Source organism: Taudactylus pleione, unplaced genomic scaffold, assembly GCF_031769625.1.
Source record: "Taudactylus pleione unplaced genomic scaffold, aTauple2 ptg000070l, whole genome shotgun sequence".
In the NCBI taxonomy this organism is placed as follows: domain Eukaryota; kingdom Metazoa; phylum Chordata; class Amphibia; order Anura; family Myobatrachidae; genus Taudactylus; species Taudactylus pleione.
This window is the reverse complement of record NW_028284472.1, coordinates 2,307,112-2,328,980: the sequence shown is the minus strand read 5'-3', so window position 1 is coordinate 2,328,980 and position 21,869 is coordinate 2,307,112. Positions and strand designations below refer to the sequence as shown.

The 21,869-nt window shown below is 37.4% G+C and overlaps 6 non-coding genes across 6 annotated transcripts; all 6 read left to right on the top strand.

Moving 5' to 3' along the window:
* Positions 1–589: 589 nt before the first annotated feature.
* On the top strand, positions 590–661 carry TRNAA-CGC (transfer RNA alanine (anticodon CGC)). The gene has a single exon. It is a non-coding gene; the product is annotated as a tRNA-Ala (tRNA).
* Positions 662–4,280: 3,619 nt separating this feature from the next.
* On the top strand, positions 4,281–4,352 carry TRNAV-CAC (transfer RNA valine (anticodon CAC)). Its single transcript has one exon. It is a non-coding gene; the product is annotated as a tRNA-Val (tRNA).
* Positions 4,353–10,739: 6,387 nt separating this feature from the next.
* On the top strand, positions 10,740–10,811 carry TRNAV-CAC (transfer RNA valine (anticodon CAC)). The gene has a single exon. It is a non-coding gene; the product is annotated as a tRNA-Val (tRNA).
* A 5,464-nt stretch (positions 10,812–16,275) lies between these two features.
* On the top strand, positions 16,276–16,347 carry TRNAV-CAC (transfer RNA valine (anticodon CAC)). Its single transcript has one exon. It is a non-coding gene; the product is annotated as a tRNA-Val (tRNA).
* An 849-nt stretch (positions 16,348–17,196) lies between these two features.
* On the top strand, positions 17,197–17,268 carry TRNAA-CGC (transfer RNA alanine (anticodon CGC)). Its single transcript has one exon. It is a non-coding gene; the product is annotated as a tRNA-Ala (tRNA).
* A 3,620-nt stretch (positions 17,269–20,888) lies between these two features.
* Positions 20,889–20,960, top strand: TRNAA-UGC (transfer RNA alanine (anticodon UGC)). The gene has a single exon. It is a non-coding gene; the product is annotated as a tRNA-Ala (tRNA).
* Positions 20,961–21,869: the final 909 nt, after the last annotated feature.

Below are 21,869 nucleotides of genomic sequence, written 5' to 3'. Positions count from 1 at the left end.
GAAGGCGACTACCCGAGCAAAGTTTAATAAAAGAGCGAGACAAATAATATAGCAAAACTAATTGATTAAGATTAAGAGACAAGTTCAAACACTTTTTGAACAAAAAGAGGATGGACATGGGCTTGGAGGGCAAGCACTTAATGAAATTTCAAAGCATGGAATGATGACAACATATTAAATCTACATAGATTGTCTTGTGAAGCATTTTCTAGCAATGCCCAAGAGGCAGTCTTAGCATGCTTTCTTTGTGCCCTTCTGCTTAGTTCTGACACTGATGACCAAACAGAATGTAAGACAGCCCTCTAGTTAGCAAAACTTGATCAATATCCACACCATTCATTAGTAAAAGTAGGGGATTCTGATGATAAACCAGTCTCTGATGGAGAACTTTAAGAGCATTCCAGTGTTTGGAATGGGAATCTACTTGCATTCTCATCAGCCATGAAAACCATAAAGTCCTTGCTGTCAAGCATGGTATAATGGTTATGCTTCCATCCTCTAATATATCCCTAATAACACTGAAAAGTAGTAAATCTCTAGTGAAATGTAAAGCTGCAATCACTTGTGCATAAGAAAATAGCAGCTTATAGGGGATGTAGCTCAGTGGTAGAGCGCATGCTTCGCATGTATGAGGCCCCGGGTTCAATCCCTGGCATCTCCAAGTTTCACAAAATACAGCTTTTTACCATATGTAAACTCTCTAGTAGAGCCAAAGTTAACAAGCAAACCAATAAAAGTACTCTACAGCAATAGTCAAAGTTGAATACAAATCATAAAAAATCAATCAAATATGATTATATTCATCATCTTCTTCATTCCATTTTTCAAAGTTAAGTTCCCATTGAATGCCTATTGCCATTCTCCTACACTGAGGGAAAACTTATGGTAAGTAGGAAATAGATTTTTTATTCTCAGTGGGAACTGAAGGCGACTACCTGAGCAAAGTTTAATAAAAGAGCAAGACAAATAATATAGCAGAACTAAATGATTAAGATTGAGAGACAAGTTCAACCACTTTATGAACCAAAAGAGGATGGACATGGGCTTGGAGGGCAAGCACTTAATGAAATTTCAAAGCATGGAATGATGACAACATATGAAGTCTACATAGATTGTCTTGTGAAGCATTTTCTAGCAATGCCCAAGAGGCTGTCTTAGCATGCATCCTTAGTGCCCTTCTGCTAAGTTCTGACACTGATGACCAAACAGAATGTAAGACAGCCCTCTAGTTAGCAAAACTTGATCAATATCCACACCATTCATTAGTAAAAGTAGGGGATTCTGATGATAAACCAGTCTCTGATGGAGAACTTTAAGAGCATTCCAGTGTTTGGAATGGGCATCTACTTGCATTCTCATCAGCCATGAAAACCATAAAGTCCTTGCAGTCAAGCATGGTATAATGGTTATGCTTCCATCCTCTAAGATATCCCTAATAACACTGAAAAGTAGTAAATCTCTAGTGAAATGTAAAGCTGCAATCACTTGTGCATAAGAAAATAGCAGCTCATAAGGGATGTAGCTCAGTGGTAGAGCGCATGCTTCACATGTATGAGGCCCCAGGTTCAATCCCCAGAATCTCTAAGTTTTACAAAATACAGCTTTTTACCATATGTAAACTCTCTAGTAGAGCCAAAGTTAACAAGCAAACCAATAAAAGTACTCTACAGCAATAGTCAAAGTTGAACACAAATCATAAAAAATCAATCAAATATGATTATATTCATCATCTTCTTCATTCCAGTTTTCAAGGTTAAGTTCCCATTGAATGCCTATTGCCATTCTCCTACACTGAGGGAAAACTTATGGTAAGTAGGAAATAGATTTTTTATTCTCAGTGGGAACTGAAGGCGACTACCTGAGCAAAGTTTAATAAAAGAGCGAGACAAATAATATAGCAGAACTAAATGATTAAGATGGAGAGACAAGTTCAAACACTTTATAAACAAAAAGAGGATGGACATGGGCTTGGAGGGCATGCACTTAATGATATTTCAAAGCATGGAATGATGACAACATATCAACTCTACATAGATTGTCTGGTGGAGCATTAGCTAGCAGTGGCCAAGAGGCAGTCTTAGCATGCATCCTTTGTGCCCTTCTGCTAAGTTCTGACACTGATGACCAAACAGAATGTAAGACAGCCCTCTAGTTAGCAAAACTTGATCAATATCCACACCATTCATTAGTAAAAGTAGGGGATTCTGATGATAAACCAGTCTCTGATAGAGAACTTTAAGAGCATTCCAATGTTTGGAATGGGCTTCTACTTGCATTCTCATCAGCCATGAAAACCATAAAGTCCTTGCAGTCAAGCATGGTATAATGGTTATGCTTCCATCCTCTAAGATATCCCTAATAACACTGAAAAGTAGTAAATCTCTAGTGAAATGTAAAGCTGCAATCACTTGTGCATAAAAAAATAGCAGCTCATAGGTGATGTAGCTCAGTGGTAGAGCGCATGGTTCGCATGTATGAGGCCCCGGTTTCAATCCCCGGCATCTCAAAGTTTTACAAAATACAGCTTTTTACCATATGTAAACTCTCTAGTAGAGCCAAAGAAAACAAGCAAACCAATAATAGTATTCAACAGCAATAGTCAAAGTTGAATACAAATCATAAAAAATCAATCAAATATGATTATATTCATCATCTTCTTCATTCCATTTTTCAAAGTTAAGTTCCCATTGAATGCTTATTGCCATTCTCCTACAATGATGGAAAACTTATGGTAAGTAGGAAATAGATTTTATATTTTCAGTGGGAACTGAAGGCGACTACTCAAGCATAGTTTAATAAAAGAGCGAGACAAATAATATAGCAAAACTAATTGATTAAGATTGAGAGACAAGTTCAAACACTTTGTGAACAAAAAGAGGATGGACATGGGCTTGGAGGGCATGCACTTAATGATATTTCAAACCATGGAATGATGACAACATATCAACTCTACATAGATTGTCTGGTGAAGCATTAGCTAGCAGAGGCCAAGAGGCAGTCTTAGCATGCATCCTTTGTGCCCTTCTGCTAAGTTCTGACACTGATGACCAAACAGAATGTAAGACAGCCCTCTAGTTAGCAAAACTTGATCAATATCCACACCATTCATTAGTAAAAGTAGGGGATTCTGATGATAAACCAGTCTCTGATGGAGAACTTTAAGAGCATTCCAGTGTTTGGAATGGGCATCTACTTGCATTCTCATCAGCCATGAAAACCATAAAGTCCTTGCAGTCAAGCATGGTATAATGGTTATGCTTCCATCCTCTAAGATATCCCTAATAACACTGAAAAGTAGTAAATCTCTAGTGAATTGTAAAGCTGCAATCACTTATGCATCAGAAAATAGCAGCTCATAAGTGATGTAGCTCGGTGGTAGAGCGCATGCTTCGCTTGTATGAGGCCCCGGGATCAATCCCCGGCATCTCCAAGTTTTACAAAATACAGTTTTTACCATAAGTAAACTCTCTAGTAGAGCCAAAGTTAACAAGCAAACCAATAAAAGTACTCTACAGCAATAGTCAAAGTTGAATACAAATCATAAAAAATCAATCAAATATGATTATATTCATCATCTTCTTCATTCCATTTTTCAAAGTTAAGTTCCCATTGAATGCCTATTGCCATTCTCCTACACTGAGGGAAAACATATGGTAAGTAGGAAATAGATTTTTTATTCTCAGTGGGAACTGAAGGCGACTACCCGAGCAAAGTTTAATAAAAGAGCGAGACAAATAATATAGCAAAACTAATTGATTAAGACTGAGAGACAAATTCAAACACTTTGTGAACAAAAAGAGGATGGACATGGGCTTGGAGGGCAAGCACTTAATGAAATTTCAAAGCATGGAATGATGACAACATATGAACTCTACATAGATTGTCTGTTGAAGCATTAGCTAGCAGTGGCCAAGAGGCAGTCATAGCATGCATCCTTTGTGCCCTTCTGCTAAGTTCTGACACTGATGACCAAACAGAATGTAAGACAGCCCTCTAGTTAGCAAAACTTGATCAATATCCACACCATTCATTAGTAAAAGTACGGGATTCTGATGATAAACCAGTCTCTGATGGAGAACTTTAAGAGCATTCCAATGTTTGGAATGGACTTCTACTTGCATTCTCATCACCCATGAAAACCATAAAGTCCTTGCAGTCAAGCATGGTATAATGGTTATGCTTCCATCCTCTAATATATCCCTAAAAACTCTGAAAAGTAGTAAATCTCTAGTGAAATGTAAAGCTGCAATCACTTGTACATAAGAAAATAGCAGCTCATAGGGGATGTAGCTCAGTGGTAGAGCGCATGCTTCACATGTATGAGGCCCTGGGTTCAATCCCCGGCATTTCCAAGTTTTAAAAATACAGCTTTTTACCATATGTAAACTCTCTAGAAGAGCAAAAGTTAAAAAGCAAACCAATAAAAGTACTCTACAGCAATAGTCAAAGTTGAATACAAATCATAAAAAATCAATCAAATATGATTATATTCATCATCTTCTTCATTCCATTTTTCAAAGTTAAGTTCCCATTGAATGCCTATTGCCATTCTCCTACACTGAGGGAAAACATATGGTAAGTAGGAAATAGATTTTTTATTTTCAGTGGGAACTGAAGGCGACTACCCGAGCAAAGTTTAATAAAAGAGCGAGACAAATAATATAGCAAAACTAATTGATTAAGATTGAGAGACAAGTTCAAACACTTTGTGAACAAAAAGAGGATGGACATGGGCTTGGAGGGCAAGCACTTAATGAAATTTCAAAGCATGGAATGATGACAACATATGAACTCTACATAGATTGTCTGTTGAAGCATTAGCTAGCAGTGGCCAAGAGGCAGTCTTAGCATGCATCCTTTGTGCCCTTCTGCTAAGTTCTGACACTGATGACCAAACAGAATGTAAGACAGCCCTCTAGTTAGCAAAACTTGATCAATATCCACACCATTCAGTAGTAAAAGTAGGGGATTCTGATGATAAACCAGTCTCTGATGGAGAACTTTAAGAGCATTCCAATGTTTGGAATGGACTTCTACTTGCATTCTCATCACCCATGAAAATCATAAAGTCCTTGCAGTCAAGCATGGTATAATGGTTATGCTTCCATCCTCTAATATATCCCTAAAAACTCTGAAAAGTAGTAAATCTCTAGTGAAATGTAAAGCTGCAATCACTTGTACATAAGAAAATAGCAGCTCATAGGGGATGTAGCTCAGTGGTAGAGCGCATGCTTCGCATGTATGAGGCCCCGAGTTCAATCCCTGTCGTCTCTAAGTTTTACAAAATACAGCTTTTTACCATATGTAAACTCTCTAGTAAAGCCAAAGTTAACAAGCAAACCAAAAAAAGTACTCTACAGCAATAGTCAAAGATGAATACAAATCATAAAAAATCAATCAAATATGATTATATTCATCATCTTCTTCATTCCATTTTTCAAAGTTAAGTTCCCATTGTATGCCTATTGCCATTCTCCTACACTGAGGGAAAACATATGGTAAGTAGGAAATAGATTTTTTATTTTCAGTGGGAACTGAAGGCGACTACCCGAGCAAAGTTTAATAAAAGAGCGAGACAAATAATATAGCAAAACTAATTGATTAAGATTGAGAGACAAGTTCAACCACTTTATGAACAAAAAGAGGATGGACATGGGCTTGGAGGGCAAGCACTTAATAAAATTTCAAAGCATGGAATGATGACAACATATGAAGTCTACAAAGATTGTCTTGTGAAGCATTTTCTAGCAATGCCCAAGAGGCAGTCTTAGCATGCATTCTTTGTGCCCTTCTGCTAAGTTCTGACACTGATGACCAAACAGAATGTAAGACAGCCCTCTAGTTAGCAAAACTTGATCAATATCCACACCATTCATTAGTAAAAGTAGGGGATTCTGATGATAAACCAGTCTCTGATGGAGAACTTTAAGAGCATTCCAGTGTTTGGAATGGGCATCTACTTGCATTCTCATCAGCCATGAAAACCATAAAGTCCTTGCAGTCAAGCATGGTATAATGGTTATGCTTCCATCCTCTAAGATATCCCTAATAACACTGAAAAGGAGTAAATCTCTAGTGAATTGTAAAGCTGCAATCACTTATGCATCAGAAAATAGCAGCTCATAAGTGATGTAGCTCGGTGGTAGAGCGCATGCTTCGCTTGTATGAGGCCCCGGGATCAATCCCCGGCATCTCCAAGTTTTACAAAATACAGCTTTTTACCATAAGTAAACTCTCTAGTAGAGCCAAAGTTAACAAGCAAACCAATAAAAGTACTCTACAGCAATAGTCAAAGTTGAATACAAATCATAAAAAATCAATCAAATATGATTATATTCATCATCTTCTTCATTCCATTTTTCAAAGTTAAGTTCCCATTGAATGCCTATTGCCATTCTCCTACACTGAGGGAAAACATATGGTAAGTAGGAAATAGATTTTTTATTCTCAGTGGGAACTGAAGGCGACTACCCGAGCAAAGTTTAATAAAAGAGCGAGACAAATAATATAGCAAAACTAATTGATTAAGACTGAGAGACAAATTCAAACACTTTGTGAACAAAAAGAGGATGGACATGGGCTTGGAGGGCAAGCACTTAATGAAATTTCAAATCATGGAATGATGACAACATATGAAGTCTACATAGATTGTCTTGTGAAGCATTTTCTAGCAATGCCCAAGAGGCAGTCTTAGCATGCATCCTTTGTGCCCTTCTGCTAAGTTCTGACACTGATGACCAAACAGAATGTAAGACAGCCCTCTAGTTAGCAAAACTTGATCAATATCCACACCATTCATTAGTAAAAGTAGGGGATTCTGATGATAAACCAGTCTCTGATGGAGAACTTTAAGAGCATTCCAGTGTTTGGAATGGGCATCTACTTGCATTCTCATCAGCCATGAAAACCATAAAGTCCTTGCAGTCAAGCATGGTATAATGGTTATGCTTCCATCCTCTAAGATATCCCTAATAACACTGAAAAGTAGTAAATCTCTAGTGAAATGTAAAGCTGCAATCACTTGTGCATAAGAAAATAGCAGCTCATAAGGGATGTAGCTCAGTGGTAGAGCGCATGCTTCACATGTATGAGGCCCCAGGTTCAATCCCCAGAATCTCTAAGTTTTACAAAATACAGCTTTTTACCATATGTAAACTCTCTAGTAGAGCCAAAGTTAACAAGCAAACCAATAAAAGTACTCTACAGCAATAGTCAAAGTTGAACACAAATCATAAAAAATCAATCAAATATGATTATATTCATCATCTTCTTCATTCCAGTTTTCAAGGTTAAGTTCCCATTGAATGCCTATTGCCATTCTCCTACACTGAGGGAAAACTTATGGTAAGTAGGAAATAGATTTTTTATTCTCAGTGGGAACTGAAGGCGACTACCTGAGCAAAGTTTAATAAAAGAGCGAGACAAATAATATAGCAGAACTAAATGATTAAGATGGAGAGACAAGTTCAACCACTTTATAAACAAAAAGAGGATGGACATGGGCTTGGAGGGCAAGCACTTAATGAAATTTCAAAGCATGGAATGATGACAACATATCAACTCTACATAGATTGTCTGGTGAAGCATTAGCTAGCAATGCCCAATAGGCAGTCTTAGCATGCATCCTTTGTGCCCTTCTGCTAAGTTCTGACACTGATGACCAAACAGAATGTAAGACAGCCCTCTAGTTAGCAAAACTTGATCAATATCCACACCATTCATTAGTAAAGGTAGGGGATTCTGATGATGAACCAGTCTCTGATGGAGAACTTTAAGAGCATTCCAGTGTTTGGAATGGGAATCTACTTACATTCTCATCATCCATGAAAACCATAAAGTCCTTGCAGTCAAGCATGGTATAATGGTTATGCTTCCATCCTCTAAGATATCACTAATAACACTGAAAAGTAGTAAATCTCTAGTGAATTGTAAAGCTGCAATCACTTATGCATAAGAAAATAGCAGCTCATAGGGGATGTAGCTCAGTGGTAGAGCACATGCTTCGCATGTATGAGGTCCCGGGTTCAATCCCTGGCATATCAAAGTTTTACAAAATACAGCTTTTTACCATATGTAAACTCTGTAGTAAAGCCAAAGAAAACAAGCAAACCAATAAAAGTACTCTACAGCAATAGTCAAAGTTGAATACAAATCATAAAAAATCAATCAAATATGATTATATTCATCATCTTCTTCATTCCAGTTTTCAAAGTTAAGTTCCCATTGAATGCTTATTGCCATTCTCCTACACTGAGGGAAAACTTATGGTAAGTAGGAAATAGATTTTTTATTTTCAGTGGGAACTGAAGGCGACAACTCAATCAAAGTTTAATAAAAGAGCGAGACAAATAATATATCAAAACTAATTGATTAAGATTGAGAGACAAGTTCAAACACTTTGTGAAGAAAAAGAGGATGGACATGGGCTTGGAGGGCAAGCACTTAATGATATTTCAAAGCATGGAATGATGACAACATATCAACTCTACATAGATTGTCTGGTGGAGCATTAGCTAGCAGTGGCCAAGAGGCAGTCTTAGCATGCATCCTTTGTGCCCTTCTGCTAAGTTCTGACACTGATGACCAAACAGAATGTAAGACAGCCCTCTAGTTAGCAAAACTTGATCAATATCCACACCATTCATTAGTAAAAGTAGGGGATTCTGATGATAAACCAGTCTCTGATAGAGAACTTTAAGAGCATTCCAATGTTTGGAATGGGCTTCTACTTGCATTCTCATCAGCCATGAAAACCATAAAGTCCTTGCAGTCAAGCATGGTATAATGGTTATGCTTCCATCCTCTAAGATATCCCTAATAACACTGAAAAGTAGTAAATCTCTAGTGAAATGTAAAGCTGCAATCACTTGTGCATAAAAAAATAGCAGCTCATAGGTGATGTAGCTCAGTGGTAGAGCGCATGGTTCGCATGTATGAGGCCCCGGTTTCAATCCCCGGCATCTCAAAGTTTTACAAAATACAGCTTTTTACCATATGTAAACTCTCTAGTAGAGCCAAAGAAAACAAGCAAACCAATAATAGTATTCAACAGCAATAGTCAAAGTTGAATACAAATCATAAAAAATCAATCAAATATGATTATATTCATCATCTTCTTCATTCCATTTTTCAAAGTTAAGTTCCCATTGAATGCTTATTGCCATTCTCCTACAATGATGGAAAACTTATGGTAAGTAGGAAATAGATTTTATATTTTCAGTGGGAACTGAAGGCGACAACTCAAGCATAGTTTAATAAAAGAGCGAGACAAATAATATAGCAAAACTAATTGATTAAGATTGAGAGACAAGTTCAAACACTTTGTGAACAAAAAGAGGATGGACATGGGCTTGGAGGGCATGCACTTAATGATATTTCAAACCATGGAATGATGACAACATATCAACTCTACATAGATTGTCTGGTGAAGCATTAGCTAGCAGAGGCCAAGAGGCAGTCTTAGCATGCATCCTTTGTGCCCTTCTGCTAAGTTCTGACACTGATGACCAAACAGAATGTAAGACAGCCCTCTAGTTAGCAAAACTTGATCAATATCCACACCATTCATTAGTAAAAGTAGGGGATTCTGATGATAAACCAGTCTCTGATGGAGAACTTTAAGAGCATTCCAGTGTTTGGAATGGGCATCTACTTGCATTCTCATCAGCCATGAAAACCATAAAGTCCTTGCAGTCAAGCATGGTATAATGGTTATGCTTCCATCCTCTAAGATATCCCTAATAACACTGAAAAGTAGTAAATCTCTAGTGAATTGTAAAGCTGCAATCACTTATGCATCAGAAAATAGCAGCTCATAAGTGATGTAGCTCGGTGGTAGAGCGCATGCTTCGCTTGTATGAGGCCCCGGGATCAATCCCCGGCATCTCCAAGTTTTACAAAAGACAGTTTTTACCATAAGTAAACTCTCTAGTAGAGCCAAAGTTAACAAGCAAACCAATAAAAGTACTCTACAGCAATAGTCAAAGTTGAATACAAATCATAAAAAATCAATCAAATATGATTATATTCATCATCTTCTTCATTCCATTTTTCAAAGTTAAGTTCCCATTGAATGCCTATTGCCATTCTCCTACACTGAGGGAAAACATATGGTAAGTAGGAAATAGATTTTTTATTCTCAGTGGGAACTGAAGGCGACTACCCGAGCAAAGTTTAATAAAAGAGCGAGACAAATAATATAGCAAAACTAATTGATTAAGACTGAGAGACAAATTCAAACACTTTGTGAACAAAAAGAGGATGGACATGGGCTTGGAGGGCAAGCACTTAATGAAATTTCAAAGCATGGAATGATGACAACATATGAACTCTACATAGATTGTCTGTTGAAGCATTAGCTAGCAGTGGCCAAGAGGCAGTCATAGCATGCATCCTTTGTGCCCTTCTGCTAAGTTCTGACACTGATGACCAAACAGAATGTAAGACAGCCCTCTAGTTAGCAAAACTTGATCAATATCCACACCATTCATTAGTAAAAGTACGGGATTCTGATGATAAACCAGTCTCTGATGGAGAACTTTAAGAGCATTCCAATGTTTGGAATGGACTTCTACTTGCATTCTCATCACCCATGAAAACCATAAAGTCCTTGCAGTCAAGCATGGTATAATGGTTATGCTTCCATCCTCTAATATATCCCTAAAAACTCTGAAAAGTAGTAAATCTCTAGTGAAATGTAAAGCTGCAATCACTTGTACATAAGAAAATAGCAGCTCATAGGGGATGTAGCTCAGTGGTAGAGCGCATGCTTCACATGTATGAGGCCCTGGGTTCAATCCCCGGCATTTCCAAGTTTTAAAAATACAGCTTTTTACCATATGTAAACTCTCTAGAAGAGCAAAAGTTAAAAAGCAAACCAATAAAAGTACTCTACAGCAATAGTCAAAGTTGAATACAAATCATAAAAAATCAATCAAATATGATTATATTCATCATCTTCTTCATTCCATTTTTCAAAGTTAAGTTCCCATTGAATGCCTATTGCCATTCTCCTACACTGAGGGAAAACATATGGTAAGTAGGAAATAGATTTTTTATTTTCAGTGGGAACTGAAGGCGACTACCCGAGCAAAGTTTAATAAAAGAGCGAGACAAATAATATAGCAAAACTAATTGATTAAGATTGAGAGACAAGTTCAAACACTTTGTGAACAAAATGAGGATGGACATGGGCTTGGAGGGCAAGCACTTAATGAAATTTCAAAGCATGGAATGATGACAACATATTAAATCTACATAGATTGTCTTGTGAAGCATTTTCTAGCAATGCCCAAGAGGCAGTCTTAGCATGCATTCTTTGTGCCCTTCTGCTAAGTTCTGACACTGATGACCAAACAGAATGTAAGACAGCCCTCTAGTTAGCAAAACTTGATCAATATCCACACCATTCATTAGTAAAAGTAGGGGATTCTGATGATAAACCAGTCTCTGATGGAGAACTTTAAGAGCATTCCAGTGTTTGGAATGGGCATCTACTTGCATTCTCATCAGCCATGAAAACCATAAAGTCCTTGCAGTCAAGCATGGTATAATGGTTATGCTTCCATCCTCTAAGATATCCCTAATAACACTGAAAAGGAGTAAATCTCTAGTGAATTGTAAAGCTGCAATCACTTATGCATCAGAAAATAGCAGCTCATAAGTGATGTAGCTCGGTGGTAGAGCGCATGCTTCGCTTGTATGAGGCCCCGGGATCAATCCCCGGCATCTCCAAGTTTTACAAAATACAGCTTTTTACCATAAGTAAACTCTCTAGTAGAGCCAAAGTTAACAAGCAAACCAATAAAAGTACTCTACAGCAATAGTCAAAGTTGAATACAAATCATAAAAAATCAATCAAATATGATTATATTCATCATCTTCTTCATTCCATTTTTCAAAGTTAAGTTCCCATTGAATGCCTATTGCCATTCTCCTACACTGAGGGAAAACATATGGTAAGTAGGAAATATATTTTTTATTCTCAGTGGGAACTGAAGGCGACTACCCGAGCAAAGTTTAATAAAAGAGCGAGACAAATAATATAGCAAAACTAATTGATTAAGACTGAGAGACAAATTCAAACACTTTGTGAACAAAAAGAGGATGGACATGGGCTTGGAGGGCAAGCACTTAATGAAATTTCAAATCATGGAATGATGACAACATATGAAGTCTACATAGATTGTCTTGTGAAGCATTTTCTAGCAATGCCCAAGAGGCAGTCTTAGCATGCATCCTTTGTGCCCTTCTGCTAAGTTCTGACACTGATGACCAAACAGAATGTAAGACAGCCCTCTAGTTAGCAAAACTTGATCAATATCCACACCATTCATTAGTAAAAGTAGGGGATTCTGATGATAAACCAGTCTCTGATGGAGAACTTTAAGAGCATTCCAGTGTTTGGAATGGGCATCTACTTGCATTCTCATCAGCCATGAAAACCATAAAGTCCTTGCAGTCAAGCATGGTATAATGGTTATGCTTCCATCCTCTAAGATATCCCTAATAACACTGAAAAGTAGTAAATCTCTAGTGAAATGTAAAGCTGCAATCACTTGTGCATAAGAAAATAGCAGCTCATAAGGGATGTAGCTCAGTGGTAGAGCGCATGCTTCACATGTATGAGGCCCCAGGTTCAATCCCCAGAATCTCTAAGTTTTACAAAATACAGCTTTTTACCATATGTAAACTCTCTAGTAGAGCCAAAGTTAACAAGCAAACCAATAAAAGTACTCTACAGCAATAGTCAAAGTTGAACACAAATCATAAAAAATCAATCAAATATGATTATATTCATCATCTTCTTCATTCCAGTTTTCAAGGTTAAGTTCCCATTGAATGCCTATTGCCATTCTCCTACACTGAGGGAAAACTTATGGTAAGTAGGAAATAGATTTTTTATTCTCAGTGGGAACTGAAGGCGACTACCTGAGCAAAGTTTAATAAAAGAGCGAGACAAATAATATAGCAGAACTAAATGATTAAGATGGAGAGACAAGTTCAACCACTTTATAAACAAAAAGAGGATGGACATGGGCTTGGAGGGCAAGCACTTAATGAAATTTCAAAGCATGGAATGATGACAACATATCAACTCTACATAGATTGTCTGGTGAAGCATTAGCTAGCAATGCCCAATAGGCAGTCTTAGCATGCATCCTTTGTGCCCTTCTGCTAAGTTCTGACACTGATGACCAAACAGAATGTAAGACAGCCCTCTAGTTAGCAAAACTTGATCAATATCCACACCATTCATTAGTAAAGGTAGGGGATTCTGATGATGAACCAGTCTCTGATGGAGAACTTTAAGAGCATTCCAGTGTTTGGAATGGGAATCTACTTACATTCTCATCATCCATGAAAACCATAAAGTCCTTGCAGTCAAGCATGGTATAATGGTTATGCTTCCATCCTCTAAGATATCACTAATAACACTGAAAAGTAGTAAATCTCTAGTGAATTGTAAAGCTGCAATCACTTATGCATAAGAAAATAGCAGCTCATAGGGGATGTAGCTCAGTGGTAGAGCACATGCTTCGCATGTATGAGGTCCCGGGTTCAATCCCTGGCATATCAAAGTTTTACAAAATACAGCTTTTTACCATATGTAAACTCTGTAGTAAAGCCAAAGAAAACAAGCAAACCAATAAAAGTACTCTACAGCAATAGTCAAAGTTGAATACAAATCATAAAAAATCAATCAAATATGATTATATTCATCATCTTCTTCATTCCAGTTTTCAAAGTTAAGTTCCCATTGAATGCTTATTGCCATTCTCCTACACTGAGGGAAAACTTATGGTAAGTAGGAAATAGATTTTTTATTTTCAGTGGGAACTGAAGGCGACAACTCAATCAAAGTTTAATAAAAGAGCGAGACAAATAATATATCAAAACTAATTGATTAAGATTGAGAGACAAGTTCAAACACTTTGTGAAGAAAAAGAGGATGGACATGGGCTTGGAGGGCAAGCACTTAATGATATTTCAAAGCATGGAATGATGACAACATATCAACTCTACATAGATTGTCTGGTGGAGCATTAGCTAGCAGTGGCCAAGAGGCAGTCTTAGCATGCATCCTTTGTGCCCTTCTGCTAAGTTCTGACACTGATGACCAAACAGAATGTAAGACAGCCCTCTAGTTAGCAAAACTTGATCAATATCCACACCATTCATTAGTAAAAGTAGGGGATTCTGATGATAAACCAGTCTCTGATAGAGAACTTTAAGAGCATTCCAATGTTTGGAATGGGCTTCTACTTGCATTCTCATCAGCCATGAAAACCATAAAGTCCTTGCAGTCAAGCATGGTATAATGGTTATGCTTCCATCCTCTAAGATATCCCTAATAACACTGAAAAGTAGTAAATCTCTAGTGAAATGTAAAGCTGCAATCACTTGTGCATAAAAAAATAGCAGCTCATAGGTGATGTAGCTCAGTGGTAGAGCGCATGGTTCGCATGTATGAGGCCCCGGTTTCAATCCCCGGCATCTCAAAGTTTTACAAAATACAGCTTTTTACCATATGTAAACTCTCTAGTAGAGCCAAAGAAAACAAGCAAACCAATAATAGTATTCAACAGCAATAGTCAAAGTTGAATACAAATCATAAAAAATCAATCAAATATGATTATATTCATCATCTTCTTCATTCCATTTTTCAAAGTTAAGTTCCCATTGAATGCTTATTGCCATTCTCCTACAATGATGGAAAACTTATGGTAAGTAGGAAATAGATTTTATATTTTCAGTGGGAACTGAAGGCGACAACTCAAGCATAGTTTAATAAAAGAGCGAGACAAATAATATAGCAAAACTAATTGATTAAGATTGAGAGACAAGTTCAAACACTTTGTGAACAAAAAGAGGATGGACATGGGCTTGGAGGGCATGCACTTAATGATATTTCAAACCATGGAATGATGACAACATATCAACTCTACATAGATTGTCTGGTGAAGCATTAGCTAGCAGAGGCCAAGAGGCAGTCTTAGCATGCATCCTTTGTGCCCTTCTGCTAAGTTCTGACACTGATGACCAAACAGAATGTAAGACAGCCCTCTAGTTAGCAAAACTTGATCAATATCCACACCATTCATTAGTAAAAGTAGGGGATTCTGATGATAAACCAGTCTCTGATGGAGAACTTTAAGAGCATTCCAGTGTTTGGAATGGGCATCTACTTGCATTCTCATCAGCCATGAAAACCATAAAGTCCTTGCAGTCAAGCATGGTATAATGGTTATGCTTCCATCCTCTAAGATATCCCTAATAACACTGAAAAGTAGTAAATCTCTAGTGAATTGTAAAGCTGCAATCACTTATGCATCAGAAAATAGCAGCTCATAAGTGATGTAGCTCGGTGGTAGAGCGCATGCTTCGCTTGTATGAGGCCCCGGGATCAATCCCCGGCATCTCCAAGTTTTACAAAAGACAGTTTTTACCATAAGTAAACTCTCTAGTAGAGCCAAAGTTAACAAGCAAACCAATAAAAGTACTCTACAGCAATAGTCAAAGTTGAATACAAATCATAAAAAATCAATCAAATATGATTATATTCATCATCTTCTTCATTCCATTTTTCAAAGTTAAGTTCCCATTGAATGCCTATTGCCATTCTCCTACACTGAGGGAAAACATATGGTAAGTAGGAAATAGATTTTTTATTCTCAGTGGGAACTGAAGGCGACTACCCGAGCAAAGTTTAATAAAAGAGCGAGACAAATAATATAGCAAAACTAATTGATTAAGACTGAGAGACAAATTCAAACACTTTGTGAACAAAAAGAGGATGGACATGGGCTTGGAGGGCAAGCACTTAATGAAATTTCAAAGCATGGAATGATGACAACATATGAACTCTACATAGATTGTCTGTTGAAGCATTAGCTAGCAGTGGCCAAGAGGCAGTCATAGCATGCATCCTTTGTGCCCTTCTGCTAAGTTCTGACACTGATGACCAAACAGAATGTAAGACAGCCCTCTAGTTAGCAAAACTTGATCAATATCCACACCATTCATTAGTAAAAGTACGGGATTCTGATGATAAACCAGTCTCTGATGGAGAACTTTAAGAGCATTCCAATGTTTGGAATGGACTTCTACTTGCATTCTCATCACCCATGAAAACCATAAAGTCCTTGCAGTCAAGCATGGTATAATGGTTATGCTTCCATCCTCTAATATATCCCTAAAAACTCTGAAAAGTAGTAAATCTCTAGTGAAATGTAAAGCTGCAATCACTTGTACATAAGAAAATAGCAGCTCATAGGGGATGTAGCTCAGTGGTAGAGCGCATGCTTCACATGTATGAGGCCCTGGGTTCAATCCCCGGCATTTCCAAGTTTTAAAAATACAGCTTTTTACCATATGTAAACTCTCTAGAAGAGCAAAAGTTAAAAAGCAAACCAATAAAAGTACTCTACAGCAATAGTCAAAGTTGAATACAAATCATAAAAAATCAATCAAATATGATTATATTCATCATCTTCTTCATTCCATTTTTCAAAGTTAAGTTCCCATTGAATGCCTATTGCCATTCTCCTACACTGAGGGAAAACATATGGTAAGTAGGAAATAGATTTTTTATTTTCAGTGGGAACTGAAGGCGACTACCCGAGCAAAGTTTAATAAAAGAGCGAGACAAATAATATAGCAAAACTAATTGATTAAGATTGAGAGACAAGTTCAAACACTTTGTGAACAAAATGAGGATGGACATGGGCTTGGAGGGCAAGCACTTAATGAAATTTCAAAGCATGGAATGATGACAACATATGAACTCTACATAGATTGTCTGTTGAAGCATTAGCTAGCAGTGGCCAAGAGGCAGTCTTAGCATGCATCCTTTGTGCCCTTCTGCTAAGTTCTGACACTGATGACCAAACAGAATGTAAGACAGCCCTCTAGTTAGCAAAACTTGATCAATATCCACACCATTCAGTAGTAAAAGTAGGGGTTCTGATGATAAACCAGTCTCTGATGGAGAACTTTAAGAGCATTCCAATGTTTGGAATGGACTTCTACTTGCATTCTCATCACCCATGAAAATCATAAAGTCCTTGCAGTCAAGCATGGTATAATGGTTATGCTTCCATCCTCTAATATATCCCTAAAAACTCTGAAAAGTAGTAAATCTCTAGTGAAATGTAAAGCTGCAATCACTTGTACATAAGAAAATAGCAGCTCATAGGGGATGTAGCTCAGTGGTAGAGCGCATGCTTCGCATGTATGAGGCCCCGAGTTCAATCCCTGGCATCTCTAAGTTTTACAAAATACAGCTTTTTACCATATGTAAACTCTCTAGTAAAGCCAAAGTTAACAAGCAAACCAAAAAAAGTACTCTACAGCAATAGTCAAAGATGAATACAAATCATAAAAAATCAATCAAATATGATTATATTCATCATCTTCTTCATTCCATTTTTCAAAGTTAAGTTCCCATTGTATGCCTATTGCCATTCTCCTACACTGAGGGAAAACATATGGTAAGTAGGAAATAGATTTTTTATTTTCAGTGGGAACTGAAGGCGACTACCCGAGCAAAGTTTAATAAAAGAGCGAGACAAATAATATAGCAAAACTAATTGATTAAGATTGAGAGACAAGTTCAACCACTTTATGAACAAAAAGAGGATGGACATGGGCTTGGAGGGCAAGCACTTAATAAAATTTCAAAGCATGGAATGATGACAACATATGAAGTCTACAAAGATTGTCTTGTGAAGCATTTTCTAGCAATGCCCAAGAGGCAGTCTTAGCATGCATTCTTTGTGCCCTTCTGCTAAGTTCTGACACTGATGACCAAACAGAATGTAAGACAGCCCTCTAGTTAGCAAAACTTGATCAATATCCACACCATTCATTAGTAAAAGTAGGGGATTCTGATGATAAACCAGTCTCTGATGGAGAACTTTAAGAGCATTCCAGTGTTTGGAATGGGCATCTACTTGCATTCTCATCAGCCATGAAAACCATAAAGTCCTTGCAGTCAAGCATGGTATAATGGTTATGCTTCCATCCTCTAAGATATCCCTAATAACACTGAAAAGGAGTAAATCTCTAGTGAATTGTAAAGCTGCAATCACTTATGCATCAGAAAATAGCAGCTCATAAGTGATGTAGCTCGGTGGTAGAGCGCATGCTTCGCTTGTATGAGGCCCCGGGATCAATCCCCGGCATCTCCAAGTTTTACAAAATACAGCTTTTTACCATAAGTAAACTCTCTAGTAGAGCCAAAGTTAACAAGCAAACCAATAAAAGTACTCTACAGCAATAGTCAAAGTTGAATACAAATCATAAAAAATCAATCAAATATGATTATATTCATCATCTTCTTCATTCCATTTTTCAAAGTTAAGTTCCCATTGAATGCCTATTGCCATTCTCCTACACTGAGGGAAAACATATGGTAAGTAGGAAATAGATTTTTTATTCTCAGTGGGAACTGAAGGCGACTACCCGAGCAAAGTTTAATAAAAGAGCGAGACAAATAATATAGCAAAACTAATTGATTAAGACTGAGAGACAAATTCAAACACTTTGTGAACAAAAAGAGGATGGACATGGGCTTGGAGGGCAAGCACTTAATGAAATTTCAAAGCATGGAATGATGACAACATATGAACTCTACATAGATTGTCTGTTGAAGCATTAGCTAGCAGTGGCCAAGAGGCAGTCTTAGCATGCATCCTTTGTGCCCTTCTGCTAAGTTCTGACACTGATGACCAAACAGAATGTAAGACAGCCCTCTAGTTAGCAAAACTTGATCAATATCCACACCATTCATTAGTAAAAGTAGGGGATTCTGATGATAAACCAGTCTCTGATGGAGAACTTTAAGAGCATTCCAGTGTTTGGAATGGGCATCTACTTGCATTCTCATCAGCCATGAAAAACATAAAGTCCTTGCAGTCAAGCATGGTATAATGGTAATGCTTCCATCCTCTAAGATATCCCTAATAACACTGAAAAGTAGTAATTCTCTAGTGAAATGTAAAGCTGCAATCACTTGTGCATGAGAAAATAGCAGCTCATACGGGATGTAGCTCAGTGGTAGAGCGCATGCTTCACATGTATGAGGCCCCGGGTTCAATCCCTGGCATTTCCAAGTTTTACAAAATACAGCTTTTTACCATATGTAAACTCTCTAGTAGAGCCAAAGTTAAAAAGCAAATCAATAAAAGTACTCTACAGCAATAGTCAAAGTTGAATACAAATCATAAAAAATCAATCAAATATGATTATATTCATCATCTTCTTCATTCCATTTTTCAAAGTTAAGTTCCCATTGAATGCCTATTGCCATTCTCCTACACTGAGGGAAAACATATGGTAAGTAGGAAATAGATTTTTTATTTTCAGTGGGAACTGAAGGCGACTACCCGAGCAAAGTTTAATAAAAGAGCGAGACAAATAATATAGCAAAACTAATTGATTAAGATTGAGAGACAAGTTCAAACACTTTGTGAACAAAAAGAGGATGGACATGGGCTTGGAGGGCAAGCACTTAATGAAATTTCAAAGCATGGAATGATGACAACATATGAACTCTACATAGATTGTCTGTTGAAGCATTAGCTAGCAGTGTCCAGGAAGCAGTCATAGCATGCATCCTTTGTGCCCTTCTGCTAAGTTCTGACACTAATGACCAAACAGAATGTAAGACAGCCCTCTAGTTAGCAAAACTTGATCAATATCCACACCATTCATTAGTAAAAGTAGGGGATTCTGATGATAAACCAGTCTCTGATGGAGAACTTTAAGAGCATTCCAGTGTTTGGAATGGGCATCTACTTGCATTCTCATCAGCCATGAAAACCATAAAGTCCTTGCAGTCAAGCATGGTATAATGGTAATGCTTCCATCCTCTAAGATATCCCTAATAACACTGAAAAGTAGTAAATCTCTAATGAAATGTAAAGCTGCAATCACTTGTGCATAAAAAAATAGCAGCTCATAGGGGATGTAGCTCAGTGGTAGAGTGCGTGCTTCGCATGTATGAGGCCCCGGATTCAATCCTCGGCATCTCCAAGTTTTATAAAATACAGCTTTTTACCATATGTAAACTCTCTAGTAGAGCCAAAGAAAACAAGCAAACCAATAAAAGTACTCTACAGCAATAGTCAGAGTTGAATACAAATCATAAAAAATCAATCAAATATGATTATATTCATCATCTTCTTCATTCCAATTTTCAAAGTTAAGTTCCCATTGAATGCCTATTGCCATTCTCCTACACTGAGGGAAAACTTATAGTAAGTAGGAAATAGATTTTCTATTTTCAGTGGGAACTGAAGGCGACAACCCGAGCAAAGTTTAATAAAAGAGCGAGACAAGTAATATAGCAAAACTAATTGATTAAGATTGAGAGACAAGTTCAAACACTTTGTGAACAAAAAGAGGATGGACATAGGCTTGGAGGGCAAGGGCTTAATTAAATTTCAAAGCATGGAATGATGACAACATATCAACTCTACATAGATTGTCTGGTGAAGCATTAGCTAGCAATGCCCAAGAGGCAGTCATAGCATGCATCCTTTGTGCCCTTCTGCTAAGTTCTGACACTGATGACCAAACAGAATGTAAGACAGCCCTCTAGTTAGCAAAACTTGATCAATATGCACACCATTCATTAGTAAAAGTAGGGGATTCTGATGATATACCAGTCTCTGATGGAGAACTTTAAGAGCATTCCATTGTTTGGAATGGACTTCTACTTGCATTCTCATCACCCATGAAAACCATAAAGTCCTTGCAGTCAAGCATGGTATAATGGTTATGCTTCCATCCTCTAATATATCCCTATTAACACTGAAAAGTAGTAAATCTCTAGTGAAATGTAAAGCTGCAATCACTTGTACATAAGAAAATAGCATCTCTTAGGGGATGTAGCTCAGTGGTAGAGCGCATGCTTTGCATGTATGAGGCCCCGGGATCAATCCCCGGCATCTCCAAGTTTTACAAAATACAGCTTTTTACCATAAGTAAACTCTCTAGTAGAGCAAAAGTTAACAAGCAAACCAATAAAAGTACTCTACAGCAATAGTCAAAGTTGAATACAAATCATAAAAAATCAATCAAATATGATTATATTCATCATCTTCTTCATTCCATTTTTCAAAGTTAAGTTCCCATTGAATGCCTATTGCCATTCTCCTACACTGAGGGAAAACTTATGGTAAGTAGGAAATAGATTTTTTATTTTCAGTGGGAACTGAAGGCGACTACCCGAGCAAAGTTTAATAAAAGAGCGAGACAAATAATATAGCAAAACTAATTGATTAAGATTGAGAGACAAGTTCAAACACTTTGTGAACAAAAAGAGGATGGACATGGGCTTGGAGGGCAAGCACTTAATGAAATTTCAAAGCATGGAATGATGACAACATATGAACTCTACATAGATTGTCTGTTGAAGCATTAGCTAGCAGTGGCCAAGAGGCAGTCTTAGCATGCATCCTTTGTGCCCTTCTGCTAAGTTCTGACACTGATGACCAAACAGAATGTAAGACAGCCCTCTAGTTAGCAAAACTTGATCAATATCCACACCATTCATTAGTAAAAGTAGGGGATTCTGATGATAAACCAGTCTCTGATGGAGAACTTTAAGAGCATTCCAGTGTTTGGAATGGGCATCTACTTGCATTCTCATCAGCCATGAAAACCATAAATTCCTTGCTGTCAAGCATGGTATAATGGTAATGCTTCCATCCTCTAAGATATCCTTAATAACACTGAAAAGTAGTAAATCTCTAGTGAAATGTAAAGCTGCAATCACTTGTGCATAAAAAAATAGCAGCTCAAAGGGGATGTAGCTCAATGGTAGAGTGCGTGCTTCGCATGTATGAGGCCCCAGGATTCAA